General features: G+C 36.1%; 1 protein-coding gene across 1 annotated transcript in view; it reads left to right on the top strand.

Moving 5' to 3' along the window:
• The window catches only part of EYS (eyes shut homolog), a 1,642,163-nt gene that overhangs the window by 805,541 nt on the left and 812,160 nt on the right, over positions 1–24,462 (top strand). The gene's annotated exons all lie outside the window — the stretch shown is intronic.

Genomic DNA, 24,462 nt, shown 5'->3' with positions numbered 1-24,462 from the left:
AGGAAACGTGCAAAAAAAAACTTTAAGAAATTGTATTTTACAGAAAGAGGATATTTTGCATTTTTAAAAGAGTTCTATCTTGTGGCATTTCAAGTGTAATTGTGGCAGTGAAGTTAATTTTTCTTCAGTGAGGAATTTATTAGTTTTGTGTGTGTATGTGTGTGCGTATATGCTTCAGAAGAAATACACATTATATCAATATTTTAAAGTTTTTATGTGAGTGACTTATGGCTGGCAAATCAGTAATATGAAAAACCAAATCATTATATTTGGTGTGTCCAATATGATATGATTTTCTTTACAAAGTTTCTAAAAATAACATAGTAAGTTTAATTACAAATTTAAAAGTAGAATCCTCCTTGTACTTTTATAAGATGATAGCTGGTTGTCTAATTTATGACTTATCGACAATGCCTAACACGTCACTGCTCACAGAGAAGGTTCTTAGTAAATGTAGCTGAGTTACACCTCCTCTCCTACAGTAACCCCATAGCCACCCCTGACTGTCCAGACAATCAGGACACAAATTCCCCATTTCTAGGAAATTGAATCCTAGTTTTGCCCTTTATGAGCAAAATCTTGTCACATTGCATTTTGCTCATCCCTCACTCCAACTGCAAACATTCTTTGATGGTTTTGACCTCCTCCAATTCTCCTAGCCTCCTTCTAGTTTCTCTTGCCTCCCTAATCCTTTTAGACAAGGTAATCAATCATTTCCAAGACATGCTGGCATTTTTCCAATATCTTCATCCACTGTATTGGTCAGGGTCAAATCAGGGAAAAGATAGCAAACTACAACTGGGTACTTGGGGAGAGTTTAATAAAAAGATCATTTACAAATATATGAGTAGGGTATAAGGAAACAATGAGGCATAGTATGGTTTGCTGGGACTAGTACCAGCAGAATGTCATTACTGCCCCTAGGCCAGAATGGGCAAAGGAAAGGGCAGTTACCAGGACCCAGAAACTATGGAGGAAAGCTGCCAGTTTACAGAAGCTGTGGCTTCTCTGTAGGGGAAGACAGAGCAGTCCAAGGCAATCCAAGATGGAGAAGCCCAGGAGATGTATACACAACCTCACTGTCTCCTGTCCCTGTTGACCAAACCCATTCAGGATCTGGAAAAGATCTTTAAAACCACATCTGGTCTAATATTTTCATGTAAAGAAAAGGTGGGTAGGACATAGTAGAATGGCCTGCAGTGCTAAAATCTTCAGTACGTTCTAATACACTGCCAAAGTATGGAAGGAATGTGTCGCTGACGCAGGGAGAAATTCCTTGTATGTTTCTAAAGTGAACCATTGGGCACTACTATTTCCTCCCTTCATGCTGCTTCCATACTAGGAAGTATAAAAGGTGGAGAGCCTGTTATTCTGTGCTCCCTTGCTCTGGTGAATTCCTCACCTTGCATTGGGTTGCTGAGAAAAAAAAAAAAAAAGATACCCCAAGCACCCTCTTGTGATCAACAAAGTGAGCATCATGGCACAACCTCTACCAGTGTGTCTCCTAGAGTTTGGTGGGACTTTTGATGCATATTATTGCTATTTTGCAGTCCATCCACAGCTCTATTAAGCTGAATGGAAGGTGTTGTTGTACGCCATCCTCTAAACAGTCCAGTCTTTGCGGTTTGGTCAAACTCATGAAGAAAATGAAACCTAAGAGAGAAAAAAGAACATTTTTTAGCAGTTCATATTAATTTTCTGTAGTAATATGTCTATTTTTTTTTTCTACCAGTTGTTTGGGAAGAGTGTAAGGGAGAGCAACTGGAGATTCCTGACCTAAATATTCTCTAGTAGCAGTGGGTAGCAAAAATAGCACAAAAAGAAAAGTTTGCATGAGTTCCATTTATTCCATTCATATTTGTAACGTTTCAAGTTAAAAAAAAAATCCAGTACTATATTAGTAAAATTCTAGAAAATGGTAAATGTTATTTTCTCCAGGAAGAAAAGAATGTGTCAAAGTAAGATATTTAATAATAAAATTTACCACATCATTAGATATAAAGACATTAACATTCATTTTATAGTTTACTGAGAGTGTTTAGTTTTTTCTCTTTTCTTCTTTCTATTCTAAGGGATTTACATTATCTCCAAATCTTTTAGGTATATATTATTGTTGACAAACATAACAATATAAATAGCTCACAATGATACTTAATCCCATTCTTTTTTTTTTTAAACATCTTTATTGGAGTCTAATTGCTTTACAATGGTGTGTTAGTTTCTGCTTTATAACAAAGTGAATCAGTTATACACATACATATGTTCCCATATCTCTTCCCTCTTGCGTCTCCCTCCCTCCCACCCACCCTATCCCACCCCTCTAGGTGGTCACAAACCACTGAGCGATCTCCCTGTACTATATGGCTGCTTCTCACTAGCTGTCTATTTTACGTTTGGTAGTGTATATATGTCCATGCCACTCTCTCGCTTTGTCACAGCTTACCCTTCCCCCTCCCCATATCCTCAAGTCCATTCTCTAGTAGGTCTGTGTCTTTATTCCAGTCTTACCCCTAGGTCCTTCATGACCTTTTTTTTTTTTTTCTTAGATTCCATATATATGTATTAGCATATGGTATTTGTCTTTCTCTTTCTGACTTACTTACTCTGTATGACAGACTCTAGGTCCATCCACCTCACTACAAATAACTCAATTCCGTTTCTTTTTATGGATGAGTAATATTCCATTGTATATATGTGTCACATCTTCTTTATCCATTCATCTGTTGATGGACACATAGGTTGCTTCCATGTCCAGGCTATTGCAAATAGAGCTGCAATGAACATATTGGTACATGACTCTTTTTGAATTATGATTTGCTCAGGGTATATGCTCAGTAGTGGGATTGCTGGGTTGTATGGTAGTTCTATTTTTAGTTTTCTAAGGAACTTCCATACTGTTCTCCATAGTGGCTGTATCAATTTACATTCCCACCAACAATGCAAGAGTGTTCCCTTTTCTCCACACCCTCTCCAGCATTTATTGTTTGTAGATATTTTGATGATGGCCATTCTGACCGGTGCGAGATGATATCTCATTGTAATTTTGATTTGCATTTCTCTAATGATTAATGATGTTGAGCTTTCTTTCATGTGTTTGCTGGCAATCTGTATATCTTCTTTGGAGAAATGTCTGTTTAGGTCTTCTGCCCATTTTTGGATTGGGTTGCTTTTTGTTATTGAGCTGCATAAGCTGCTTGTAAATTTTGGAGATTAATCCTTTGTCAGTTGCTTCATTTGCAAATATTTTCTTCCATTCTGAGGGCTGTCTTTTTGTCTTGTTTATGGTTTCCTTTGCTGTGCAAAAGCTTTGAAGTTTCATTAGGTCCCATTTGTTTATTTTAGTTTTTATTTCCATTTCTCTAGGAGGTGGGTCAAAAAGGATCTTGCTGTGATTTATGTCATAGAGTGTTCTGCCTATGTTTTCCTCTAAGAGTTTTATAGTGTCTGACCTTACATTTAGGTCTTTAATCCATTTTGAGCTTATTTTTGTGTATGGTGTTAGGGAGTGTTCTAATCCCATACTTTTACATGTACCTGTCCAGTTTTCCCAGCATCACTTATTGAAGAGGCTGTCCTTTCTCCACTGTACATTCCTACCTCCTTTATCAAAGATAAGGTGACAATATGTGTGTGGGTTTATCTCTGGGCTTTCTATTCTGTTCCACTGATCTATATTTCTGTTTTTGTACTAGTACCATACTCTCTTGATTACTGTAGCTTTGTAGTATAGTCTGAAGTCAGAGAGCTTGATTCCTCCAGCTCCATTTTTTGTTCTCAAGATTGCTTTGGCTATTTGGGGTCTTTTGTCCATTCTTTAAGTTGAAACAGAAGAGGTAGTTCCATTAAACTCATAAACTAGTCAAAATGCCTTTTATGTACATATTTCTTCTTATAGTATTTAAAAACTCTATTGGGAAAATGTATTATTTAAGTAGTAACCAAAAACACAAACTACTGCTGCTTAATACTATACAGAACAAAGTTTAAAAGGTGAAATTTGTTGAATACCTTAAAAGTAGATAAATGGAGACATATCTTTATTTGAGAGTTCAGAAGTGTGATCTCTTAACACACATAGACACTGCATTTGAAAAGTATACAGCAATTTCAAACAATTTCAAATGGGATAATTGTTGAACCCTGATTAAGTCATTTTAAAGTGAAAGAGAGTAGGAAGAGAAATGCTGAAAAGGAATGGCAATAAGAGAGCTTGTTGGTAAAGTATTAAAATAAACTTTAATAAATGATTATGATGTTATCACAGGGATGCAGATAAAAAAATAGAACAGAAAGTCCAGATATATATGTATACATATTAGATATAAAATTACATAAAAAGGAGGGATCTTAATTGATAAATATTTTAATACTTACTAAATTATGTTGATGCATTCTGTTATTTTGAAAACTCTTCCCCTATATCTTATACCAAAATAAATCCTATGACTACTAACTAGATAAAATTACAAAATAAAACATTAAATAATCTAAATAAAATATAAGTTAATATTTATTTGATCTCTAACTGGAAATTTTTAATCTCGAAGCAAAAATAGAAAATTATAAGTAAAATGTTGATAGTGAGTGTATTTATAGTAGAATAACTAAAATTAATACGTTTTTAAGCCAAAAATAATCATAAACATAATGCAGATATATGCAAAAATGTATTGCCTCATAAGATAGACATATGGCTATAAAATACTCTGTCAAATCAAAGTGGAAAAGCTGACCACTGGAAGAGTAAAACAGTTTGCTCTAAACAAACAATAAAAATATATTTCAAAATCATCAGAATCAATTGAAGATAGCAAATTTAAAATGAGACAAATTTTATCTGTTTGCCAGTTTTTTGTTTTTGTTTTTTAATTGTAATACTCTGAATTGGTGAAGATTCTCTACTCTTTGGGGGGAAGTAAATGGGCACCCTCTTTTCAGAGGTTGCTTGCCATCAGAAATGTTTTAAGTTTTAACATATCAATTTCAGTTTTAAGAAATTATTACTGATATACCCAAATTATGTTATTAAAATAATAAATATTTGGAAACAACTGTGTTCAGAAGTGGTCATTGTACTAAATAAATGCTGACATGAAAAGTTGCTTCTCTCATACTATTAAGTGGAACTGATAAAACCACATATTTGCTCAGACATGTGTAGTGCAAGCACACCACACATATGCATACATAGGATTCTTTCAAAACATTAATGTTGCTTTTAATATTGTTTTTATTTTCTGAAAGTTTTACACTGATTATATATTTTATACTCATAGTAAAATATGTTTCTGCAAATATTTGTGCATAGTGAGAAAAAAATGTCAGAAAGTATATTTAATCACTTTATTCATATTAGATCAAAATGATCAACTTTACAAGAATCTTGAAGAAAATATCCATGTAGAAAAAAAAAAGAAAATAATTGCTAATTAACCTTATTATAGTGACAAGAGAGTCAACTGAAAAAAATGTAGTATATTTCTCTGAAATAACATAGGGATATATCTTTATATTCAAACATGCCATGCACTTTTTTAAAACTAAATTACTATATATGTTGAAATCATTAGTAACGTGTCTGCAGCATTTTTACATTTTAATGAAATTGGAAAAAAAAATGGAATGGCATTAAGCACATTATTTTATCCAATATTCAGATGTTAACTGACTGACTACTTTGTGAAAAGCACCAGACACTGCTGTAATTTTTGGTTTGTTTGTCTGTTTGGCCCAGAATTGCTCAGATATGAATTACACCTTTTTAAAACAATCATACCTGTTTTTCATTTCTATCTATTGGCAAATTTAGAACCATGTTTTTATCCTAGGGTTTTCAAATGACTCATTATTATGTTTACATTTCATAAGCCAGCAAATTTGGATGAAGAAGCTTTCCTTTGGTGAAAACTACTAAGTGTCAGAGGAGACAGACACTTGAAGCTGACACGTGACACCTCGTACTGCACCTCCCCTTAGCCCTGTGGGCAAGGAAGTACTTACATAGTGATAGAAGCTTTTGTTGCAATATCGAATAGTCACTTTTGTTCTAATTTACTTGCAATTTATAAAACAAATCCCATATAGAACTGACCCTGTAATGAACACCACAGTTTTCCTGCAGGTCAAATTATATCTGCTGACACCCAGCACAGGGCAGTAATAAATTCAGAAGTAACATTCTGACATTTTCTCTCCTGTGCATCTTCCAGCACCTTCCACAAATGAATACCCTGTGCTTTATGTGTTGTGTTAGTTTGCAGTATTCAAAAGCATTCATTATTTGCATTTTATTCCCACTGGTCACTAAAATGAATGGTATTATTGACACCATATACAAAATATAGTAGAGTGAATATAATAATTTAATAATACAATTTTTTTTCATGCATGTTACTGTTCTTTGGTTTCAAAATGCTTTCATCTTTATTGTTGAATATCCATCTCAGCAGCATGTTACCTTGGGAAAATTAATCGCAAAGACCAGGGATTGGCAAAGTATGCCCTGCATGTCAAACCTGGCCAGGCCTACTACCTGTCTTTGTAATGAGTTTTGCTGGAATATAGCTTTACTCATTTGTTTATGTATTTTCCATGGCTGATATTGTACTATGACAGCTGTCAGCTTCCAAAGTGGTGTTAGAATATGCATCCTCCAAGACATGTAATAAAAGCAGTTGAGTTAGTTTGTTTCAGTGTTCAGAGTTAGCTCTTACTAAGAACAAAATGCACATACTAACTCTGAAATATGAAGTGTGTAATTCTGATCATGTGACAAAAGGACTAAATTCTCTTATGTTTGCGTTTAAAACTGGCATTGTACAATATAAAGATGAATGGTCAAAGTTTTGCTAATAATTGAAATTTTAAAATTTTCTTGGAATGACCTTAAACAGAAAGTAAAAAAATACTATGAAAAGGTGGGAAAGAGACCACAAGTAAAAAGGGAAAAGCTTTATTTTAGTACCTTTAATGGAACATTTTTTATTGCTCCTTTTAAACAAATGACCTCACATTTTCATTTTGCATTGGGTTCCCTGAGTGGTGTACCCAGCCCTGCCTGTGCTATTGCGGTTCTGGAATTCTCTTCCCTCCTCCTCCAGGCTGGTTTCATGTAGTTTTGCAGTTCAAATCCTCCAGGGTATGTTCTTAAATGTTTCCCCTCTCTCTTGTCTCCTTCCTTTCACACACTCTTCACGCTTCTTCTCTCAATTCTGATTCCTTTATTCGAAATTTGTCTTTGGAGGTGAAGCACCTACATTCATGGCTTCAAATACATGGAGAGGTATAAACTCTCTCCCACTTTCAGAATCACATTTTTAACCAGTCAGTGCCTCAGAAACCTAAGATAAAATCTTTATCTCCCCAACTGCAACCTCCATCTCTCTCCCTACCCATACATTTTCTCCCCTGATTCATACCTCAGACATGAAATTTATATCCATCTATTTTTCCAAACTTCAGGGTAAACTTTAGTTCATCAAAAGCACTATGGATTCTATCTATAAAGTTCTCTCCAGCAGCTTCTCAGCTCACTACTATCACTCCAGTTTAAACTCTTATCATCTTTTTTGGACTACCACAGTTCTCTCTAAAATTGACTGCTTATTTATAGTCTCCATTCTCCCAGTCTCTCTTCCACATTACTTTCAGAGTTGTTCTTATGAGATTTTTTAAATTCCTCTGCTTAAAAAACTACAGTGAGTCTTCATTTCCTATCAGAAAAGGTTTAAATCTGAAGCATTACAGCTACTTCTCTACCACCCATCTCCACCCTGTTTTTGAAAAACCCTCCTCAATCCCATCATACAGTTTCACAGCTCTTCTTTTTAGGGTCCATAGTCCCTCCTCATGCGTGCCCTCTATTGCCCAGTTTGTGAGAACACCTATCCTCAGGGTTGATGCAAACATCTCCTCCTATCGGAAGACGTTTGTAAAAACGCTTACAATTTATGTTTTCCCTTTATTTTTCTTCACTTTATTGTCCCTCCCGCCTTGGCACCTTACAAGTCTGTTCTCTATGTCTGTGAGTCTGTTTCTGGTAAAACCTATCTTAAAGCTGGTCACAAAGATTGTCATCAACTTAGTAAAAGGGTGGTTTAGCTGTGATGGTTACTATGACTAGAGCAATATAAGCTGTGGATATGCAGAAGCTGGAGGTAGGGAAAAATACTCTAAAATACTCTAAGCATGGCTGAAGTGTCTGGACCCCTAAGGAAGAAGTTGGATACCTCCATATACAGTAATCTCAAGGAATTATGAACTTATCAGGTCAGGATGCCTTTGGTTATCAAATGACTTGACACCAGGAGACCCTAGGCAGCTGGTGAGACAGGTAAATATGGGGAGGTCATGTTTGTTTCTGAGCGTGATCTCAGCTGTTCAGGAAGTGTTATTCATTTAGGGAACACCTATCTGCTCTTGGGCAAGGATTTAGCACAGCGGGAGTATGAGGCAGAATGTCAGCTCTACAGTGAGAGTATGAGTGAGGATGGGCACTTGATGTTCCCAGCAGAGGACCTAAATAATCCAGTCCTGTGATCTGGGCCAGTGTTAAAATAAGCCTTGCAGAACACTGTCACAGGGAAGAAATGCTTTGGCCAAGAAACAGCACAGATCTTCGTGGACATCTCTGGATATTATGGGAAAAAAGATGTAACTCCTGGTTTCAAGGATGATTTTAATAATAGTAGCTGCCATTTATTCAATACCTGTTTAGTAACTGACAGTGACCGGGTCCCCTCCCAACTTTGCAGATGAGAACCAGGTGGAGACTGTCCTGGCTCAGGTCCCTCAGCTAGTAAGTATCTCATGGGCATTGGAATTGTAGTTGGCAAGACCCAGATATGATGAATTGTGAGGATAAGATATCATTCAATGAAGGGAGTGTGGCTCTTCTTATTCTTCATGTCTTTCTTGGCTCCCATTCTTGGGTAGATCTCAGCGGGGCCCTCTGGGGAATGGCATCCCTTCTCTGGGGAGTCCAGGAAGCAGGGGAACAAGGTTCAAAACTGGGGTAAGGACCTGCAGCTCATGGGCTTTTGCCCATGGGTAAGAACAGTGTACCTAGTTCTTTTGTCAAAACCTTTCCCCAAAGGGGGAAAAAGAAAAATGCAGCCAGTAGGCTTTATGTGGTGGTGGTTTCTGGACCCCCTGGTGTAGAGCACCTTTGACAGCATACCTAATTACTTACCTCTCCACAGACGTAGTTTTTCTCAATTCTATGTACTATTGTCAGTCACTTGTACATAGGAAATTAATAAAAATATATTTCTGTTGCCTCCCAAATTTATTTATACTTGATGCATGTGGTGCAGTATGACAAGCTGTCACTTTTATGAACATCAGTCAGCAGTATTTTGAGATGCTATTTAATATCAGTAATTAAGACATTATTTAAATCCCTAGACAGTGTTTTCATCTAAGTATAACAGAGATTTGCATAACTGATGTTCTTCCTGAAGAACCGTGTTTCACTTACAACACGTCTTAGTGAGGATGTCCTGGTCTCTGTTTGTGGTGTGAGTGATACAGTGCTAAACAGAACACATGTCTCCTGCCCTCCTGGAGCTTAAATTCCAGTGGAGAGAGACAGATAGTAAACGCTGAGTATAACAAACCTGTATTTCTCTATAACATGTTATATATAATAAAGTGTACATAGTGCAGTTTTAATATACATATTATGTGTATATACACATAATATACATATTATGTATATCTATATCTATATATATATTATGTGATAATATGCATGGATAAAAAAAGCAGAACAGACTGGTAGCAGCTGTCACAGATTCTGCACTGATGGGTGAGAGACAATGGTCAGGTTTGATCTTGCTGAGGAAGCAACTTGAAGCAGATAAGGACTGTGTAGAGGCAGGGAGGAAAAACACGTCACCAAGAGCAAGTAGCCGATGTCGTTTGCTTGACATTTTCTACGAACATAAGGGAAACTCCATGTGGTGGAACAAGTAAGCAAGAGGAAGACTTGTAGAGGGTGAAATCAGGTATATAATAGGGGAGAGGAAACAAAATCAGATTCCAGGAAGTTTAGGTCATTACAAGGGCTTGTCTTGTACTCTGAGTGAAGCAGAAAATTTTGCCAGGGGTTTCGGCAGGACAGTGACAGGATCTGAGTGATCACTCTGGCTGTACTGCTGAGTATTGATTAGTGGGTAGGGGTGGGGCTGACAAAGGCAGGGGACCAGTTAGGAGGCCGATGCTCTAGTCCAGGTGAGCAATGATCTTGGCTCTGTCCAGGTGGTGGCAGTGAAGGCCTGAGAAATGGTCAGATTCTGTATCTATTTTGAAGATTAAGCCAATAGGATTTGCTGATACACTGGATTATTTTATTTATTTTGGTAATCAGTTTTTTAAGCAGAGAGAAGTGTCTTAAACCACCCTCTGAAGACAAATAAGGAAAACTAGGCAAACCAATTTTTCCAGACATGCTGCAAATAGGATTATCTGACATTTTATCAGCTGTAAATAGTGTCTTACAATAGCTCTATTACAATGCAAAAGTCTGATAAGTTTATAATGACATTACTGATCATGGCCCTGAGGCACAGAAAGACTCTCACTCTTGCATCTGTCATGAATTACCAAGTCATGTTGGGCATGAAATATGTGTTTGGTGTTCTGTATTTATGCTTATTTGGGAAATTTATTTGTGACTTTGTGTTGAATGGAGGAACTCTCTACTAATAACAATATTTCGTAATCCAAGCTATCTGTGCCCTAAGTGGTAATATAACTAGAATAGTACATGTATCATATGTGTATGTGTATGTATGTGTATAGATTTGGGTGCGTGCCTGTGTGTTCGTATGTAACAAGAAGTCCATATGGAGTAGACAGACCCAAGGATGTAGTATGAACTATTGAGAGAACACATGCCAGAATTAGAAAATATGGAAAGAGAAGAATACAGATCCTGAGATACCGAGATTGGATAATATTGACTTTGAAATTTTGTAAATGTGACACTGATGCTAGAATTATAAATATATTTTGATGAACAAGGTATTAGTTTCCTAGGGCTGCCACAACAAAGGAACACAAACTGGGTGACTTAAAACAGAATTTGTTGTCTCACAGTCCTGGACCCCAGAGATCTGAAAACAAGGTGTTGGTAGGGCCAGGTTCTCCCTCTGAAACCTACAGAGGTGAGTCCTTCCTTGCTCACCAGCTTCTGGTGGGGCTGTCAGCCCTCGGTGTTCCTTGGCTTGCAGCTGTATCACTAATTTCTGCCTTCTCTTGTCACGTGGTGTCCCCCTGTGTGTTTCACCATCTTCCTACAAGGACACACTAAAATCAAAAAGATTTTTTAAAACCTTGAGTTATATAATTTAATTGCCTGGTAATCTGGCAGAAGCTTGGAGGATGGACAAATCCTAAAATTCCCATTCTCTGACTTTCTAACTCTTTGACTTTAGAAGAGCTATCTGATTAGTCTCTGTTATTAAATGGGGTTACCACTAATTTTGTGGAGTTAATTTTTAGGATTATATGAGTAAATATATATAAACTGCTGTCACATGGCCACCTGAATGCTAGCCTCTCCCTAAGCTTCTGTTTTTGTAATTCAACTCTATACTCTCTTTTAGTTTCTAGACTACTGCCCCAGACAGCTAATACCTGTCTGGTCCTTAAGCTCTGAGTACTTGAAATCTAAGCTTGATGTTTGCCCTGAATTTTATTGATATATACTCTATTTTGATTTGCTCACTTACGGTTGACTAACTTACTCTATTTTGACATTTTATTTCTAGGCAGAGACACACTCTTGCAGCTCTTGTAGTTGTAAACCCCTGGTTGTACTTTGGTCAGGGATTTCTAACCCTTCCCTAGGTCTCTTTAGTTCATATTAATGCTTTGAAGCGTGTATAATCAGTTCCAGAAGAGTCAGTAGTGAGGCTCCCTAGATCTGGGGTGAGGCTGTCCTCTCCTTCCTGAGACCTTGACTCCTCCTTCTGCATTCACACCCTGATGGCAGCCAATGTCTAACCCCTACTCTCAGCTTTAAATTACAGGATCCTCCAAGTGTAGAAATAACACTAATTCCTATAACCCTATCATATTTTCTTCCCTTCCCTCCAAAACTTCCCTATTTTACTTTCTAAACAGTGATTTTTAGTGCTTAAGAAACAAGACATGAATATTCCATCTATATTTGAAAACTGAAAAAAATTCTGGATAGAATTTGGAAAATTCAGATGATAAGCACAATTCTTTTGATCTAAGATTATAACTATGAACTGTATTTTTCTATTTGATTTTCATAAATGCTCTTATTTTGGGTGAAGCTTCTCTAAATAACTTACCATTTAGCTTAGATTTTGGATAATTTTTATTTCCTCTAGTGTTTTTTCTGTCTCTTCCTTTGATACCATTGCCTCTGTCACTCTTTACAGCATCTGATGGGCTCTCTATAATGGAAGGAAATAAAATAAAGTTGTGTTTTATCATTTTGATAGTGGAAATTAATAAACACTGCAATTTTGTACTTTTAGACCATTTAATATTTGTACCTGAAGGTAGGTAAGTATCACTGTTTCTACTTGAAAAAAGTCGTCTTTTTTTTTTTTTTTCAAAAAAAATAGGGCCTGTAATTAAAGTAACATTTTTCACAAACTGGCTGAAAAAAGTATATTTATTTTTATTAACCCCACAGGAATTGCCCCCTATTTTATACTTATTTAATTTTTAAAGCACAATAGATAAATAATATCAGTTGAATTCCACAGACATAGGTGGAAACCGAAACATGCGTGCAAAGGACTTACACTTTTTTTTATTGATGCCCCATAAAAATTAGCATATTGTTTTCTAAAGCGTCCTTACCACAGCATGGGGGTTTAGAATTTGGGCTCTAGAACCAAGCTATATAATTCCAAATCTACTTAGTAATGGTGTGATCTTGGGAATACTTAGCCTTTCTCTCTTTAAAATGGGAATAATAACCATGGCCACTGCAAACAACTCTTGTGAGGATTAAACTAGACAAGGCATGTGCTGTGCTTAACTCAGTTTTTAGAGGTAGTCAGTCTATGTACATTGCATCTATCATTACTCTTAACATAAAATCAAAAAAGTGCAAAACAAATCCTCCATTAAAACATTTTTTAAATTAGGAGAAAAACATACATGGTGAAGAAAACCTGTCCACAGTTGGCATGGTAAAGGGAGTATGCTGCTTCCTGAGGTTACTGTGCTCTTGACCCCACTGCAGTGATGTGCTCATAGCAAGGGGGCTTGGCATCCATCCACACAGTGGACAAGTGGACAAACTGAACCCATCTATATGGACACTGGAATGTTTCTTTCTGAGTCAACTGTATTTCAAGACACAGACAGTGGTAGACATTACAAATGGTTAAGTAAATAATAGGAAGGTTCTGACTCAAAGATAAAATCCTCACAAAAATAATAAATTTTATAAACATCCGAAAGTACTTTTCAAATGTAAAGGGTCTAGGAAAAATAATTTTCTAGCATAAACTAGAAAAGTCATGATTAGAAGTACCAGCCGGTAGATGAAGAAGCAGTTACCACATTTGGAGTGACAATTAATCAACTAGTTTCACCCCTTCACTTTACAAGAAAACAGAAGCAAGAGGACAATTTGTTTCTAAATTATCTCCATGTCCTATTCATCACCAAAATATTTGTTACAGATTTGTAAACATATATAAATTAAGTATTATAAAAGATATGGATTTTGCTTGAAATTATAATCTCTATAAAAAATGTAAATACTTTTTTGGTATTTTATTGATTTGGTACTAATTGTCTTTATTTCCTGGTGATAGAAATCAGTGTTCACCCATTTTTTTTCTGTTTAGCTCATTTCAAAAAGAAATTTTATTGAGAGATGTAGTACTAATTGACTGAATCACAAGCAAGAAATTAAACTCATATTAGTTTAATTTTATCATATAGGCCATATAAGGACTCCAGCTTGTAAACTATAAATATTTGTGTGCCCAAATTTTGAACAGAACCACTAATATTAAAGATAAAATACGTAAGATTTCACTTTAATATATGTAAAATCTCTGGGACAGAGCTAATTTCCAAACGTAGGACAAGTTTTTTAGGAATAGGGTTTGTTTTGTTTTGTTTGTTTTTTTCATGTTATACATGACAAGAGACATGGATGAAAGTAAGCAACTCAATGTGTTGTATACATCCAATAAGAATAATTTGCTTTTAATAAATTTGTTAACAAAAACATATTTATTGTTTCTTAAAATTGTGTTGGAAGATTATTCTTTTATCTGAAAGAATAATCTCTTTTATCTGAATTTTTTTCATGAAGGGTCATTGGAATTCTTTAGCTTTTATCCCTTTATAGATTTAATTTCTATTTGAAGCTTTCCACTTTGTGCTATCAATTTTTTTTTCAAAAAGTTACTTAACTGCTAATAGCATATAACAAAGATAATATCCATGACTTAATGATGTTTTTAAATATTTTGTTTGCATGAAATGATCAAGTACCTTTCAAAGTTAACTTTCAGCTACTTCTTGGAATGCATAGCTTAGCACTTACAGATGTCCTAGACTGGCAGGTCTCATTTTAAATGGTAAACTTTAGCCTCCAGTGTCCTTGCTTTGAAACTTGCCCTCATCCTACATAATTAATTTCAATTCAATGCAAAGCAAATTTTCTCAAAGACATTTTGATGTTGATTTTTTTAAATTTTGCATTTGAAATGGATTTAAGTGTCTTAGCATTTTTATTATCTGCTTCCCTTAATGTGAAACAAATTAGGTAAGGAAATTGAAGAAAAAAAGAAATAGGTTCTTGTAAAAGAGATAAGTATCCTGGTCTACCCACTCTATCTTCAGAAATGTTAAGTTACACCAAATTTTTAGTTCCTCTGCCAACTACTATATTTGCTAACTATTCAAATATTGTTCTACTTTTTTTTTTTTTTTTGGCAGTACGCGGGCCTCTCACTGTTGTGGCCTTTCCAGTTGCGGAGCAGAGGCTCCAGGCGCGCAGGCTCAGCGGCCATGGCTCACGGGCCCAGCCGCTCATACCTTCTTCAGACCTGGTCATGGTTAATTTGAGGCTACTACATGGAAATTGGCAAATTCAGTTCAAATTTTAGAATTTTAAAAAATACATTACCATTAACTTTATTGATCCTGACAGTGTGATTTGGAGACCAAGTTAGGACCAGGACCAGATAATGTAATTGCCTGTAAAAATGCTGCAAATATCACTTCTCATCTTTTTTATCTTATTCTTTTTTCATGAATAGAGAATTCTATTTCTGTAATTTTCTTCATTAAGAAAAAAATTCAACCCTGCTACATGTCAACATCAAATTCTAAAGCCTGCCTAGGTGGCTGGCTGAAGCACGATGGGCCAGGGGAGATTGGAGTAGATGAAAGAGATCTCAGCTGGGAGACTTGGTTCAGAGTCAGCAGATACAGATGCTAGAGCAAAGGGCTTATGCAGAAAGCATCATGCCTTTTTTTTTTTTTTTTTTTTTTTTTTTTTTGGCTGGGTAACAAATCACCACAATCTTAATGCTATGTATTATTTTACAGCTACTATAGGTCAGAAGTCCAGGAATGTGCCAATGGAATTTCTGCTCTGGCTATTGTCCCATCTGGGCTTAGGGTCCTCCTCCAACTCACTACGTGTGGAAGGAATTCTTTTCTTTGCTGTTGTAGGACGGAGGTGCCTTTTTCTCACTGGCCATCAGCTGGGTACAGCTCTCAGTTCCTAGAAGCCATTCTCGAGCCTGTGCCCCCAACTCCCTCTGTCTCAGTAACAGAGAGCATTCCTGGTGTCTAACCTCTCTCACCCCATGAATTCCTTGACTTCCTCTTCTGCAACTTGTGGAAGAAAATGGTCTGCTTAAGGGGCTCCTGTGATTAGATTAGGCCCACTGTGTAAACTTCCTTTGCTTATAGCAGAACATAATCACCAGAGTGATAGCTTCCCATACTCAGGATCCACCCACATTCAAAGGGACATTGATCAAGGATGAGGGTCATGGAAAGGGTCATCTTAGTATTCTGCTGACAACACAGGAGAATCCAGAAAACTGTGATATGGTGGGGTGAGGCAGTAAATGGAAACTACAAGACCCCATAACAAGTAGACCCCCAGCTGGTGAACCATGGTTAGGAGACCTCTTTGCTGGATCTGGTCTGGGTGAATGAATACAAGCAGAAGTGGGTTCTCAGTGCTCAGACTGAGATCAGGACACAAAAATTTATAAGTGAACAAAGGATTAGAAATGAAAATTAAAAAAAATGAGTGAGAGAGACCAAGTAGTGTTTATGACTCTAACTCAGGGTAGCAGTTCCTAGAATAGGTCAAATTGTACCTGTGATTAGATGGTAGTGTTTACATGTTCTTTATATCACTTTTAACCACTTTCTTGCAAAACTAATAGCTAAATATATTAAGGATATCCTATGTGGTAGGAGTGAGCTAAACATGATGCATTTAACTTCTCACTTTGTCCTCACAGCAGTCCTTCAAGGTTCTGTGGGGATCTGGGACAAGCTTTGTGATGGTGAGAGCCTTGGTATGATGTCACTATCATGACCCCCCTCTTCTATGACAATTGTTTTATGGTAATTAAGTGTATAGTTGTCCATTTTCCATCAGCACACACTAGAAAATACATTGTTTAAAAGCCTCACTTTTTTTGTGCCCTGAGTATTGAGCACAGAGGTAGGTATTCAGCATAAATTTGATGTATTTTATTGTTCCTAAAAACATATTTTGGAGGTAAACTTAGTGGTGGAGGAGATTGGATTTGGGTTTGGGAACCTGAATTTAAACTTAGTGCCCCTTAAATTACTCTAAGATTATGTGCAGATCACTACCCTCAGCTTCTTCATGTGACAAAGTGAAGAACCAAGAAAGATTTTCTCTGATTAGAAACAGGTATGAGCTCTTTCTTATGATGTACAATAGTTATATTTAACCTGTTTCTAATAGAAGTTTTCAAACGTATTCAGATTTTGGAGATGTGACAAATGAATATCAAATGGTCATTTTTCCAATGTATCTGCTTGTATGGTCAGTTATTCGTTCTTGGTACTTTTAATTAGATAAGACAGAACATTAAAAAATAACTTTATTTATACAAATAGCTACTATTTGTTTACTATTCATTTCTTTAAGGCACACAGCTGGCAGCGGAAACACCCATACTTCTTTCTCCTGTTGCCCTAGAAACGGTTTCTATAGTAACTGAGTATATTAAGCTGGTGACCCAAAGACTACATGAGTGTATGCATTCATAACGAGAAACAGTCTTCACATGGTCTTTTATTTTTCAGCTTAAAAATAATTAATATCAAGTCAGTTGGAACTCTTGTAACAAGTAGAGCATAAAATATTTCAATGAGCAATGGAGGGCAATTTTGATTTATTTCTTTAATCTCAATTAAGTAAATAACAAAGCTTGTTACAAAAATGTTCCCACACTTTATTTCTTTGATATCAGTTTCAAGAGTAGTGCAAAATTATCTCCTAAAAGTTATTACTCTCACTACAAACACTCATTGTGGTTAAAAATAAAGGTCCAAATATAAAGTCTATCTTATTCATGTGCATAATGCATTTTAGACAAATACTCTTCTGAGTAATTAGAAATACTCGTGACTTGTGATATAAATTAATAAACATGTGACTATTTAAATGATCTCTCTGGAGCTATTATGATGCACGGCCCTTTGAAATCATTTTTTCCTATAACAAATATGCACAACTGAGTTTTTACAGAAATGGAATGTAATTTAAAACAATAGATAAGTAATTTAATTTGTAATATAAAAAAGGACTTCATTTTATATATGATCTAGTATCTATTTGTAGTTTGTGCTGTATCTTTTGTTTTAGTCATCGTTCAACATTGATTATTTTTCATCCATTCTTATTCTGGATCCACCTACTTTGCAATTGTCCTGTACATTCCCCCAAGAATTTCACTTTCTCTTAAAGAATATCAAGTAATAGCTGTCTGAAGATGCCCAGAAGAAAGGCTTTTCCTCTCATGCCAGAGTTATTTTCCTTAACATTATACTTTAGGTCTTACACAAGCTAGTTTCTAAATTTAAAATGGCTTTCATCCTCAAACACTGTTGAAGTCTTATACTTGTTTCAAAGCTTCTGTCAAAACGTCATCTCTCCAAGGAGTCATCGTTAGTGTCCCTCACCTTCTGACTCCCAGGGGAATTAATCGCCATATTATTTAGAAGGAAATATGTCTCTGTATAGTCTTCTATAATACTCGTTTTCCCATGGGATTTATTCTTCTGCAGTCTTTCTCATGTTTTTATCCCCCTCCACATTACCCCCCACAGAGTGCATTGAAATCGGTGTCACACAAGGATTTCTGAATTGAATTGACTCTCCTGACTAAATACTTTTTGCTGTTCCTATGTCAGTGGATCACTGTGCTGATGTAGGGAGAGTTTCTTACTCGTTATTGATACTGTGTCCAAATGTAGAAACTTGAAAAAGCATTAAAAGATGTTTTAAACTATTGGATTTGACCAGGGGAAGGTCTCGGCACTGTGCTCACAGGTGCTCCTCTCTCTCGGATGCTACTTCTTGATCTGTTTTGCTGGCTCATCCTCTTTACTTGCTCTATCTTTGTTAGTCCTTCTCACTCACGGGAGAACTCAGGTCTTGCACATTTTTTTTTTTAACATCTTTATTGGAGTATAATTGCTTTACAATGGTGTGTTACTTTCTGCTTTATATCAATCTGAATAGCTATACATATACATACACATATAACCCCATATCTTTGCATCTCCCTTCCTCCCACCCCTCTAGGTGGTCACAAAGCACCGAGCTAATCTCCCTGTGCTACGCGGCTGCTTCCCACTAGCTATCAGTTTTATATTTGATAGTGTATATATGTCCATGCCACTCTCTCACTCACTTTATCCCAGCTTACACTTCCCCCTCCCTGTGTCCTCAAGTCTATTCTCTAGTAGGTCTGCATCTTTATTCCTGTCCTGCCCCTAGGTTCTTCATGACCTTTTCTTTTTTTTTTTTTTTTAGATTCTATATATATGTGTTAGTATACGGTATTTCTTTTTCTCTTTCTGACTTACTTCACTCTGTATGACAGACTCTAGGTCCATCCACCTCACTACAAGTAACACAATTTCATTTCCTTTTATGGCTGAGTAATATTCCATTGTATATATATGTGCCACATCTTCTTTAAACATTCGTCTGTCAATGGACACGTAGGTTGCTTCCATTCCCTGGCTATTGTAAATAGAGCTGCAGTGAACATTGCGGTACATGACTCTTTTTGAATTATGGTTTTCTCAGGGTATATGCCCAGTAGTGGGGTTGCTGGGTCGTATGGTAGTTCTATTTTTAGTTTTTTAAGAAACCTCTATACTGTTCTCCATAGTGGTTGTATCAATTTACATGCCCACCAACAGTGCAAGAGGGTTCCCTTCTCTCCACATCCTCTCCAGCATTTATTGTTTGTAGATTTTTTGATGATGGCCATTCTGACCGGTGTCAGGTGATACCTCATTGTAGTTTTGATTTGCATTTCTCTAATGATTAGTGATGTTGAGCATCCTTTCATGCGTTTGTTGTCAATCTGTATATCTTCTTTGGAGAAATGTCTCTTTAGGTCTACTGCTCATTTTTGGATTGGGTTGTTTGTTTTTTTGTGATATTGAGCTGTGTGAGCAGCTTGTATATTTTGGAGATTAATCCTTTGTCAGTTGTTTCATTTGCAAATATTTTCTCCCATTCTGAGGGTTGTCTTTTGGTCTTGTTTATGCTTTCCTTTGCTGTGCAAAAGCTTTGAAGTTTCATTAGGTCCCATTTGTTTATTTTTGTTTTTATTTCCATTGTTCTAGGAGGTGGGTCAAAAAGGATCTTTCTGTGATTTATGTTATAGAGTGTTCTGCCTATGTTCTCCTCTAAGAGTTTGACAGTTTCTGGCCTTACATTTAGGTCTTCAATCCATTTTGAGTTTATTTTTGTGTATGACGTTAGGGAGTGCTGGAATTTCATTCTTTTACATGTAGCTGTCCAGTTTTCCCACCACCACTTATTGAAGAGGCTGTCCTTTCTCCACTGTACGTTCCTGCCTCCTTTATCAAAGAGAAGGTGACCATATGTGCATGAGTTTATCTCTGGGCTTTCTATCGTGTTCCATTGATCTATGTTTCTGTTTTTGTGTCAGTACCATACTGTCTTGATTAATGTAGCTTTGTAGTATAGTCTGAAGTCAGGGAGCCTGATTCCTCCAGCTCCGTTTTTCATTCTCAAGATTGCTTGGGTTATTCGGGGTCTTTTGTGTTTCCATACAAATTGTGAAATTTTTTGTTCTAGTTCTGTGAAAAATGCCAGTGGTAGTTTGATAGGGATTGCATTGAATCTGTAGATTGCTTTGGCTAGTAGAGTCATTTTCACAATGTTGATTCTTCCAATCCAAGAACATGGTATATCTCTCCCTCTATTTGTTTCATCTTTAATTACTTTCATCAGTGTCTTATAATTTTCTGCATACAGGTCTTTTACCTCCTTAGGTAGGTTTATTCCTAGATATTTTATTCTTTTTGTTGCAATGGTAAATGGGAGTGTTTTCTTGATTTCACTTTCAGATTTCTCATCATTAATGTATAGGAATGCCAGAGATTTCTGTGCATTAATTTTGTATCCTGCTACTTTACCAAATTCATTGATTAGCTCTAGTAGTTTTCTGGTAGCATCTTTAGGATTCTCTATGTATAGTATCATGTCATCTGCAAACAGTGACAGCTTTACTTCTTCTTTTCTGATTTGGATTCCTTTTATTTCCTTTTCTTCTCTAATTGCTGTGGCTAAAACTTCCAAAACTATGTTGAATAAGAGTGGTGAGAGTGGGCAACCTTGTCTTGTTCCTCATCTTAGTGGAAATGCTTTCAGGTTTTCACCTTGAGGACGATGTTGGCTGTGGCTTTGTCATATATGGCCTTTATTGTGTTGAGGAAAGTTCCCTCTATGCCTACTTTCTGCAGCGTTTTTATCATAAATGGGTGTTGAATCTTGTCGAAAGCTTTCTCTGCATCTATTTAGATGATCATATTGTTTTCCTCCTTCAATTTGTTAATATGGTTTACCACTTTGATTGATTTGCGTATATTGAAGAATCCTTACATTCCTGAAATAAACCCCACTTGATCATGGTGTATGTTCTTTAATGTGCTGTTGGATTCTGTTTGCTACTATTTTGTTGAGGATTTTTGCATCATATGTTCATCAGTGATATTAGGCTGCAGTTTTCTTTCTTTGTGACGTCCTTGTCTGGTTTTTGTATCAAGGTGATGGTGGTCTCGTAGAATGAGTTTGGGAGTGTTCCTCTCTCTGCTATATTTTGGAAGAGTTTGAGAAGGATAGGTGTTAGCTCTTCTCTGAATGTTTGATAGAATTCACCTGTGAAGCCATCTGGTCCTGGGCTTTTGTTTGTTGGAAGAATTTTAATCACAAATTCAATTTCAGTGCTTGTGAGTGGTCTGTTCATATTTTCTATTTCTTCCTGATTCAGGCTTGGCATGTTGTGCATTTCTAAGAATTTGTCCATTTCTTCCACGTTGTCCCTTTTTATTTGCATAGAGTTGCTTGTAGTAATCTCTCATGATGTTTTGTATTTATGCAGTGTCAGTAGTTACTTCTCCTTTTTCATTTCTAATTCTATTGATTTGAGTCTTCTCCCTTTTTTTTCTTGATGAGTCTGGCTAATGGTTTATCAGTTTTGTTTATCTTCTCAAAGAACCAGCTTTTAGTTTTATTGATCTCTGCTATCATTTCCTTCATTTCTTTTTCATTTTTTTCTGATATGAATTTTATGATTTCTTTCCTTCTGCTAACTTTGGGGTATTTTTCTTCTTCTTTCTCTAATTGCTTTAGGTGCAAGTTTGGGTTGTTTATTCAAGATATTTCCTGTTTCTTAAGGTAGGGTTGCACTGCTATAAACTTCCCTCTTAGAACTGCTTTTGCTGCATCCATAGGTTTTGGGTCATCGTGTCTCCATTGTCATTTCTTTCTAGGTATTATTTTTATTTCCTCTTTGATTTCTTCAGTGATCACTTGGTTATTAAGTAGTGTATTGTTTAGCCTCCATGTGTTTGTATTTTTTACAGATCTTTTCCTGTGATTGATATCTAGTCTCATAGCATTGTGGTCAGAAAAGATACTTGATACAATTTCAATATTCTTAAATTTACCAAGGCTTGATTTGTGACCCAAGATATGATCTATCCTGGAGAATGTTCCATGAGCACTTGAGAAAAATGTGTATTCTGTTGTTTTTGGATGGAATGCCCTATAAATATCAAATAAGTCCATCTTGTTTAATGTATCATTTAAAGCTTATGTTTCCTTATTTATTTTCATTTTGGATGATCTGTCCATTGGTGAAAGTGGGGTGTTGAAGTCCCTTACTATGAATGTGTTACTGTGAATTTCCACTTTTATGTCTATTAGTATTTGCCTTATGTATTGAGGTGCTCCTATGTTGGGTGCATACATATTTACAATTGTTATATCTTCTCCTTGGATCAATCCCTTGATCATTACGTAGTGTCCTTCTTTGTCTCTTCTAATAGTCTCTACTTTAAAGTCTATTTTGTCTGATATGAGAATAGCTACTCCAGCTTTCTTTTGGTTTCCATTTGCATGGAATATCTTTTTCCATCCCCTCACTTTCAGTCTGTATGTGTCTCAAGGTCAGAAGTGGGTCTTTTGTAGACAGCATATATAAGGGTCTCATTTTTGTATCCATTCAGCCAGTCTATGTCTTTTGGTGGGAGCATTTAGTCCATTTAAATTTAAGGTAATTATCCGTATGTATGTTCCTATTCCCATTTTCTTAATTGTTTTGGGTTCGTTATTGTAGGGCTTTTCCTTCTCTTGTGCTTGTTGCCTAGAGAAGTTCCTTTAGAATTTGTTGTAAAGCTGGTTTGGTGGTGCTGAACTCTCTCAGCTTTTGCTTGTCTGTAAAGGTTTTAATTTCTCCATCAAATCTGAATGAGATCCTTGCTGGGTAGAGTAGTCTTGGTTGCAGGTTTTTCTCCTTCATCACTTTAAATATGTCCTGCCAGTTCCTTCTGGCTTGCAGAGTTTCTGCTGAAAGATCAGAGGTTAACCTTATGGAGATTCCCTTGTATGTTATTTGTTGTTTTTCCCTTGCTGCTTTTAATATATTTTCTTTGTATTTAATTTTTGACAGTTTGATCAATATTTGTTTTGGCATATTTCTCCTTGGATTTATCCTGTATGGGACTCTCTGTGCTTCCTGGATTGATTAAATATTTCCTTTCCCATATTAGGGTAGTTTTCATCTATAATCTCTTCAAATATTTTCTCAGTCCCTGTCTTTTTCTCTTCTTCTTCTGGAACCCCTATAATTTGAATGTTGGTGTGTTTAATGTTGTCCCAGAGGTCTCTGAGACTGTCCTCAGTTCTTTTCTTTCTTTATTCTTTATTCTTTATTCTGCTCTGCAGTAGTTATTTCCACTATTTTATCTTCCAGGTCACTTATCCATTCTTCTGCCTCAGTTATTCTGCTATTGATCCCATCTAGAGTGTTTTTAATTTCATTTATTTTGTTGTTCATCATTTGTTGTTTCATCTTTAGTTCTTCTAGGTCCTTGTTAAATGTTTCTTGCATTTTGTCTATTCTATTTCCAAGATTTTGGATCATCTTTACTATCATTATTCTGAATTCTTTTTCAGGTAGACTGCATATTTCCTCCTCATTTGTTAGGTCTGGTGGGTTTTTATCTTGCTCCTTCAACTGCTGTGTGTTTTTCTGTCTTCTCATTTTGCTTATCTTATTGTGTTTGGGGTCTCCTTTCTGCAGGCTGCAGGTTCGTAGTTCCCGCTCTTCTTGGTGTCTGTCCCTAGTGGCTATGGGAGGTCTCTTGTGGACCAGTGTCCTGAACTTGGCTCCCCCACCTTAGAGGCACAGCACTGACTCCTGGCTGCAGTAACAAGAACCTTTCATCTACATGGCTCAGCATAAAAAGGAGAAAAAGTAGAAAGAAGGAAGTAGTAGAAGAAGAAAGAAAGAAAGAACAAAAGAAAAGAAGGAGGGAGGAAAGAAGGAAGGAAGGAGGGAAGGAAGGAAAAAAGAAAGAAAGAAAGAAGAGAAAGTAAAATAGAATAAGATAAGATAAAATATAATAAATTTATTAAAATAAAAAAATAATTATTAAGAAAAAAAAAACGGACATATAGAACCCTAGGACAAATGGTGGAAGCAAAGCTATACAGACAAAATCTCACAGAGAAGCATACACATACATACTCACAAAAGGTGGAAAAGGGGAGAAAATCATAAATCTTGCTCTCAAAGTCCACCTCCTCAATTTGGGATGATTTGTTTTCTAAAGGAGGGAAGGGAAGAAAGAAAGAAAGAAAGAAAGAAAGAAAGAAAGAAAGAAAGAAAG

This window comes from Monodon monoceros, unplaced genomic scaffold (assembly GCF_005190385.1).
Source record: "Monodon monoceros isolate NGI ecotype Baffin Bay Population unplaced genomic scaffold, NGI_Narwhal_1 Super_Scaffold_15, whole genome shotgun sequence".
Lineage (NCBI taxonomy): Eukaryota > Metazoa > Chordata > Mammalia > Artiodactyla > Monodontidae > Monodon > Monodon monoceros.
This window is presented reverse-complemented; position numbering and strand designations above follow the sequence as displayed.